At 48.1% G+C, this 7,820-nt stretch overlaps 1 pseudogene across 1 annotated transcript; it reads right to left on the minus strand.

Moving 5' to 3' along the window:
* Nucleotides 1-221: 221 nt before the first annotated feature.
* On the minus strand, nucleotides 222-654 carry LOC311585975 (large ribosomal subunit protein eL31-like; annotated as a pseudogene). The gene has a single exon. The product of its transcript is annotated as a large ribosomal subunit protein eL31-like (transcript).
* Between the last annotated feature and the right edge of the window lie 7,166 nt (nucleotides 655-7,820).

Below are 7,820 nucleotides of genomic sequence, written 5' to 3' on the forward strand. Positions count from 1 at the left end.
AAAAGCGAAGCGAGGAGACCACGCCCAAGAGCTCAGCCATGGCGTGGACAAGAGCGGCTGGCAGCAAGGTCCTGCTCCTGCACTTAGGTCTGGGCTGAAGGCTGAAATGTGCTGTCTGGAGGACTTTTTCTTTCTGTATGTAGAAGGCTTTGTTTTGGTTTTTGTTGTTGGTGGTTTTTTTTGTTTGTTTGTTTGGTTTTTTGTTTTTGTTTTTGTTTTTTGGGCAGTTCTTAACTTCATTTGACACTCAGCAGGTTAGTTCTCCTCCACATTGACTGTCTGTAGATTCTTGAATGTGGTAACAGGCACGAAGGTTACCAATGTGTAGAGCTTGTTGGGGGAATCCTCATCTTCATTACGCTTTCTGGACAAGCGTACTCGGAAGCGATAGGGAACGTTCCTTATTCCTTTGGCTCAGACAGCTTTGTTGAGCCTGGTGTCTATGCGCACATCTGGAGTCCCCATCTCCTTCATGGCATATTTCCGAATTTCTTTGAGTGCCCGAGGAGCACGCTTCTTGAAGCCCACTCCATGGATGCGCTTGTGAATGTTGATGGTGTACTCTCGGGTCACCACCTTGTTGATGGCGGAAAGGCCCTTCTTCTCGCCACCCTTCTTTGCGGGAGCCATTCTGTCGGGCTAAAGCTGGAAAGGACCGGCTTTGATTGGGTCAGCTCAGCCTTTAGTCATCTCTGCACGACACCCGCCTCCTAAGCCTACATGTGCACACACATCTCTATGTGGGGACCTGAGGTCACAGCTCACCCGGGAATGTGTCACACTCGGGAGTCAAGACCAGCTGGCGTGGGACAGGTGCAAAAAGCTAGACATAGTTGAGTTGTAATCCAGAACCTACCTCAGATGCACAACCGCGCCCACTCTGTGACGTGGCTGTCAAGAACAGAGCTGACAGAACACCCTGAGGAAATATGAGGTCTCACTAAGAGAGAGCTTCAGTCACCCACAGCCACTGCACTTATATGGCCTGTTGGAATTTGCTCCCACCAATATTCCACCTTATGAACCTTATTTCTGATAAACCAAACCTCCCCCTGATTGTGAGTACCTTGGGTCACCCATTTCTAATTGTCTCTTTCATCAAACCAGAGACTCTTCAGGAGCAGAAACTGTGGCTCTGTTTTTCTCTGAGATGCCAGCAGCATGCACAGAAAGCCTGGCAGGTCAGAAGAGCTCGGAATGTGCTTATCAATGGGATGAACGACAGCGTCCACCGCGGGTAAACCGCAAGCTGGCTGCAAAGGCGGCGTCTGCATTAAGTGGGGGACCCTGTCTTCCTAGATCATGCAGGGTCAGGGCATTCCTCACCAAGCCCTCCAGGAGCTGTGGCCTAGTCCAGTCAGAATGCCGGTGCCTATAGGGTCACTCGGCTTTTCCTGCAAGGAGGATGCCCTTAGCCATCCTGCCTCCTCCGCTTCTTCCTCATGAGGTCCTGCCCTGGGCACCAGAGCTCCCCTCCGCTGCCATAGCACTTGTCGCTAACACATGCACGTTCACTCAGAGCGTACAGCCTGTGGCCGTGCTGCTTTCACGTAGCCATGTGCAGATGCTCGAATTCATAGTAAGCCACATTCCCTCAGCACAGTCAGTGCCTTGGGTGCACAGGTTACCTTAATTGCACAGGGGCTATGGGGCTGGTAGCTGCCGTACGAAAGGAGATTGAGAACAGCTCCGTCAACCACAGAGAGTTCCTGTAGACAGATATGGAGGATGAAGCCTGACTAACCCAAAGCATTGGAGAACTGCACTCTCAGAGGGCAAGCTGGCTACAGCATTTGTCACCCACTGACTGGTTGCTTCTGCTGAGCTAACTGTACCCTCCGTGCATACCTCTCTAGAACTCGCCCACCTGGTCAGAGAGGACACTCTTCCCCAGCAGAAGAGAACTGTTCGCCCATCAGAGACACCTGAGTCCCGGCACCCCTGCTAGAACCTCCACGCTCCAGACGCCACACCCTCCACTGCCAGTGGCTAATGAATGGCTACCTTTCCGGGGAGCGAGAGAAGGATGGTCCTCGTGAGGCAGAGAAATAGGAAAGGGAGATTGTAGCCAATTTGTAACTATAAGGCAAAAAATGTCAGTGCACAGAAGATGGAAGCAGGCTGGCTTCCCCTTAGGCTGCAGAACTGTCTCTAAAGTCAACCTTCCTTTTCTCTCTCCCTCCCTCCTTTCTTCCTCCTCTCTCCCTTCCTCCTTCCCTCCCTCCTCTCTGTCTGTCTCTCTCCCTGTCTCTGTCTGTCTTTGTCTGTGTGTGTGTGTGTGTGTGTGTCTGTCTGTCTGTCTGTCTGTCTGTCTCTCTATCTCTGATGGAAATGGCCTGAGACAGTGACCCAGCATGGCTGAGGCTCATCCCACAGTGACACTGTGTCCTGTGATCACCTTAGAAGGCAACCAAGTTAGTCCTGAGTTCCCAGCTCCAGGGGCAGAGAGAACTTACTGTGCCTACAGTTCTTAGCTGCTTTTGGTGAGACTTACAAGGAAGATGAGAATTTGAAAAGAATCAAAAGGGACCAGGTAAACCAGAAACCCAGCACAAAGATGGATGGGCGGGAAGCAGGAAGCACCCCTGCAGCTTCTAGTTCCTTCCCAGGGAGCCTGAGTTCAGCAGGTTAAGCACTTGAAACCTTAAAGCCTGCAAACCCTGTCAGCAGGTGAAAGTGTCTCAGGCTAAAGGTTGGATTAAAGGCATGGCCTCCTACCTGCCGCTCCACACAGCCTGCTCACCGCATTGCTGGGACAAGGAGGAGATGCATTCCTGCCAGGTGCGAACACACCAGAGGAGAGGCCTCAGGCTCTAATGGGAGCGGAGTGGAGCTCTCATGCCCGGGCTTACCAAAGCCCTTGATGACTTGAAACTTAAAATGGGTCTAAATCAGACCATCAGCTATTGTTTTTTAAAATTATCTGTGTTACCTGTAGGCCCAGTTAGCAATCAATTAAGACACAGACACTTATTATATTTTAAAATAGCCTTGGTTAACCTGGGGCAGGGCGGATAGCAAGCCTCTAAACTACCTCCCATAGTGGGGCAGGCATGGGATCCCTGCCTCAATCCCATGCCATCTGCCTCTAATAACTTCTATCAAGCTACCTCCCATCCATAATCCCAAATACTTGCTAATGTTCTTCATCTGGGCCGGGTTCTCCATCCACGCCTGCCATGTGCATCTCCAAGAGCTAACTCATGACGGCCTTCCTCTCTTCACTTCAGGTCTCTCTCCTTCCTGCTCTTGGCAGTCCTTCTCCTTCCCTTTTCCCAGGATCCCTCTCTCTCTCCTAGCCCCACCTATCTCCTCCCCTGCCCAGGTGGGATGGCTTTTTATTAAGCAAACGGTGGGTCAGACAGCAAGCAGTAATTAATCAGCTTTCTAAGAAACAAGCTGGGGAAGGTAGAAATCTTTCTCTCCCTAGGGCAAGATGGAAAGGAAGCCGCAAACTACAGCGAGGCTCTGGAAGAGGCTAGCAGGTGGCTTCCTCCTGGGGAGAGTGGCAGCTGACCTGCAGACCTTGTGGGAGGTTCACAGGGTAGCCTGACTGTACCTGGAGCGGGCGGGGTCCCCAAATGGCTCAGGATTTGGAATGTCTTAAACAGGTTCTAACGGTTCTCTGGTCCCTGTCCCGTTGTGTTATTGTCTATGTGGAAAGGCTAGTGTCCCGTTTTCTTAAACTGAGAAGGCTGTGGGCAGAGAGGAGCCTGAAGGATTGACCGCCACTGCATGTCACTCAGGGAGCCCACAGGCTGGGCTGTTGCTAAAGGCTGGCAAGTGAGGGCTAGGTCCTATGTGTAAGCAAAAGAAGTGATTTTGAAGGAATGAGACAAAAGAGTGAGCCCCGTTAGCTATTCGTCTTTCCTGAACCTCCCAGCCGCCTTCTTGTTGCTGGGGCGTGGTCATGTGACTTGATTCATAGTGAACACTCCGAGCTAGGATGGTTGAGGAGCCAGACGCTGTTGCCCTTGTTGGTGGTCACTGTGGAAACCCTCTGAGTCGTAAGAGGAAAGGAAGGATGCCACCAGGGTAAGACTGGGAAGCAGAATTGGTCTAGCCATGAAAACTGTGGGCTTTGTTACCACAGAACCTCTGCACCAGCACAAATGTGCACAAAAGAAATGGGAAGAATAGAAGCCTCGTTAACCAGGTTATTTTGTAACTTTTAAAAATAGTTGAATATTTAGCTTAATTGGGTCTTTTTGTTCTGTTTTTTTGGCCGCAGTGGGGATCAAACCCAAGGAGTCTAGTGCAAGAATGCACCCCTAAATGAGAAGACTCTAGGGTTTTTGGTTTGGTTTGATTTTTGGATTCTTTTGGGTCTTTTGTTTGGTTTGGTTGTTTTGTTTTGTCTTTTGTTGTTTTGGAGGGGTTGTTTTTGGGGGGGTTGGTTTGAGTTTTTGTTTGTTTGTTTGGTTAGTTTTGTTTTCCAAGCCAGGGTTTCACTGTGTAGCCTTGACTATCTTAGACTCACTTTGTAGACCAGGCTGGTCTCAAACTCAAAGGTCCACCTGCCTCTGCCTCCTGAGGGCTGGGATTAAAGGCGTGCACCACCACCATCCAACCTCTATAGGAATTTGAAGTGGCACTTGCAGACAGCCTTGGAGCCATCACCACAGCCATGATACAAAGCCCTTCCTTCACCCTAAGGCCCCTTCCGCCTATTTTCAGGTGACCCCTAACCCCTGCCAAACTTGACTTACTTCCTGTCCGTCACCCTGATTTACTTTTTCAAAATGACATGTGTGATCAATTTCATAATAGGAGTGCAGTCTCCTGCTTCATCTCAACACTCAGGAGATAGAGCCGGAGGCCCCACCTTTTTCAGTGCTGTATCCTATTCCACTGCATGATCATCACTCACTCAGCAGCTGGTACTGGGCTGCTTCCTGTTTGTTGTTGTAAATAAAGCTGCAGTGGGGCTGGAGAGATGGATCAGAGGCTAAGAGCATTGACTGCTCTTCCAGAGGTCCTGAGTTTAATTCCCAGCAACCACATGGTGGCTCACAACCATCTATAATGAGATCTGGTGCCCTCTTCTGACCTATAGGTGTAGGCTTCAACCTTTTCCAAGCCTACTTTATTTGGGGTTCTTTAATTCTTACACATCCTCTCCAACCCACCTACCTTAGGAGAGAAAAGAGGTGAATGGGAACAGAAGTAGACCTTTTTGGAGTGGTTCCCCTGGCGTAATCGGCAGGATTTCAGCAGACCAGACACTCAACCAAAGTTGGGGCTGGAACCTGGAACAGCAGCTGGAACCCGGAGGCCTGAAGTGTTCTCTGGTGCAGGTCTCTCTAGGAGCATCTCAAAGTGAAGTGACGAACAGCCAAACAATACCAACACTCAAAAAAAAAAAAAAAACCCGCCTCCTGTTTTGCGCTCACATATATATCTCCTCTCAGAGTCTGTACTAAGATGCGTTTCAGCTGGCAAAAACCAAGCCCCCTGCACGAGGTGGTTGGTCTTTTAGTGGGTAAACATCACCTGTTCTCTCACACTTGGGATCAAACAAAAACATGTTTACACCCACTTCATGTAGGCGTACGTGCAGGCAGAGCACTGTATACATAATAATAAATAAATATATATATATATATTTTTTTTTAAAGCTGCAGTGGACACCTAGCCACAAGTTCATGCGGTCACATGCTTTTGTTTCTGTTGGGCTAAGGACTGAGGCTGTTTTCTGGTTGCACAATATACATGTATTTGCCTTGAAAAGATTATCAGACTGTCTCTCAAAGCGGCTACGGCATGCTGCACTCCAGCCAGAGTATTGTCTGCTCTTTTTTACGAAGCTAAACTCCAGCCCCTGTCCCCTGCTTGCACAGACAAGTCTCTGGAGAGCCATTCAGGCGCTTTGATAGTTGGAGCTGTCCCCTGCTGCTTAACATTTGGGTCACTCCCATTTTTTTCCTGATTACAGACGTGACTATGAAGGATGTCTTGTACTTGAATTTTAGTGCACATCTCTGGTTGTTTCCTAAAAGTGGGATTCCTTGGTGAAAGGATGATTCGTTTGTTTATGAGCCTTCTTTTTTTTTTTTTAATTATTTGTTTCTTTTGTTGTTGTTGATATTTATTCATTTTGTATACAGTGCACATCAGATCATATTATAGATGGTTGTGAGCCACCATGCAGTTGTTGGGAATTGAACTCAGGACCTCTGGAAGAGCAGTCGGTGCTCTTAACTGCTGAGCCATCTCTCCAGCCGTTATGAGCCTTCTTAAGTGTGCCAGCACACATTAGAATGGTGATGTGGGAGGTTTCCATCAGTCTGATTTGTAGGACATGCATTTTTCTCTTGTTTTCTTCCTCGCTTTTGTGTCGCGCACTCCCTGCTCTGCTTAAGGTACATTTCTGTCCACAAGCACATTAAACTGTTTGACCATCCAGCATCCAACGCGTCAACATGTGCACAGGGGCGTCTGTCTTTGGTGTTAAGTAGGCTTCTCTGCCGAGAGGTTATAAAAAGAGAGGTTTGTTTGTTTGTTTTCCAGGATGCCAGTCTTCATAGTTAGCACTTTACATATTTACATATTTATATTTCACATAAGGCATGTGAGACATAGCAAAGCGAATGTGGCATATATACAAGTTTAGCAGATAATAGCAAGAGAGAAGGAAGAAAGGAAAGAGAAAAACACTCCCCAAAACATTGATGGAGCAAGGAGCCCCAGAGGGCGTGGTGTTCGCATCAGCCACTGCCTACAGAATGCAGGAAAAAGCGGACACGATTCACCTGACCTTTAAAGGAGGAGCTTTTGATGGCAGGGTGGGGGGGAAGTTGAGGGTGCACTCAGGGCTTCAACAAAATCACTGTGACACTATTTCTTTAGGCAAGAGGTGGGCCTTGGGAGGTTCCTCTTGGAGTTTGTTTTAAACCAGACGTTCATTCCATAAACTCTTTTGGCTGTGCATGTTGTGTGTGGCATATAAAGATTGAATTCTGATACAATATACTTAACAGTCAACCCTCATCTTAACTGTTTTAAATATGTGGTTCTGTGGCATTAGATATATCCACGGTGCTGTGTGCCCTACCGTCATCTCTAGAACTCTCTGCTCTCCCTAGCATGAAATCCTGGACCTATCAAACAGCGTCTCCCAGTAGCTCCTCCAGTCCCAGCCCCGCCCTTCTCCTGTCTGTCTCCGCAAGTCTGATTCCTCTGTGGGTCTGTACGAGTGGGCTCAGATCCTGTGCACGTTTTCACCGCTGCCTTGTGTCAGAATTTCCATTCTCCTAAACATAAGTGAGATCTCGTGACTGTATAAATTACATTTGACCTTTTTATTGGCCAGTAAACTCCATTAGCATTTTAGAGAAATCTTTTTAAGTTAGCTTCTTGCTTTCCTATATGGTTCTTTCACTTGCCAGGAAGGTATATGGTGTATACGGTGTGTGGTGTATGGGAGAGGTCAGCAGTCTGCTCTCAATTTCTCCACTTCTGCTTTTTTTTTGGGGGGGGGGTTGTTTGGTTTGGTTTGGTTTGGTTTGGTTTTTCGAGACAGGGTATCTCTGTGTAATAGCCCTGGCTGTCCTAGACTCACTTTGTCGGCTAGGCTGGCCTCAAACTCACAACAATCTGCCTGCCTCTGCCTCTGCCTCTCAAGTGCTGGAATTAAAGGCGTGAGCCACCACCTCCTAGCCAATGCACACTTTCTTGTGTTTAGTTTTTGGTTTGTTTGGTTTTTTTTACCTACTTTTGGTAGGACATGGTGGGGATGCTAAAATAATATGCATATTGTTCTCAAATATTAATTGGGCAATAGCTACTTGCCTGGCACTTCTCTAAGACTTGGGCACAGC

The sequence above is a fragment of the Acomys minous genome (genome assembly GCF_964271855.1).
Source record: "Acomys minous genome assembly, chromosome: 16".
NCBI classification, from domain to species: domain Eukaryota; kingdom Metazoa; phylum Chordata; class Mammalia; order Rodentia; family Muridae; genus Acomys; species Acomys minous.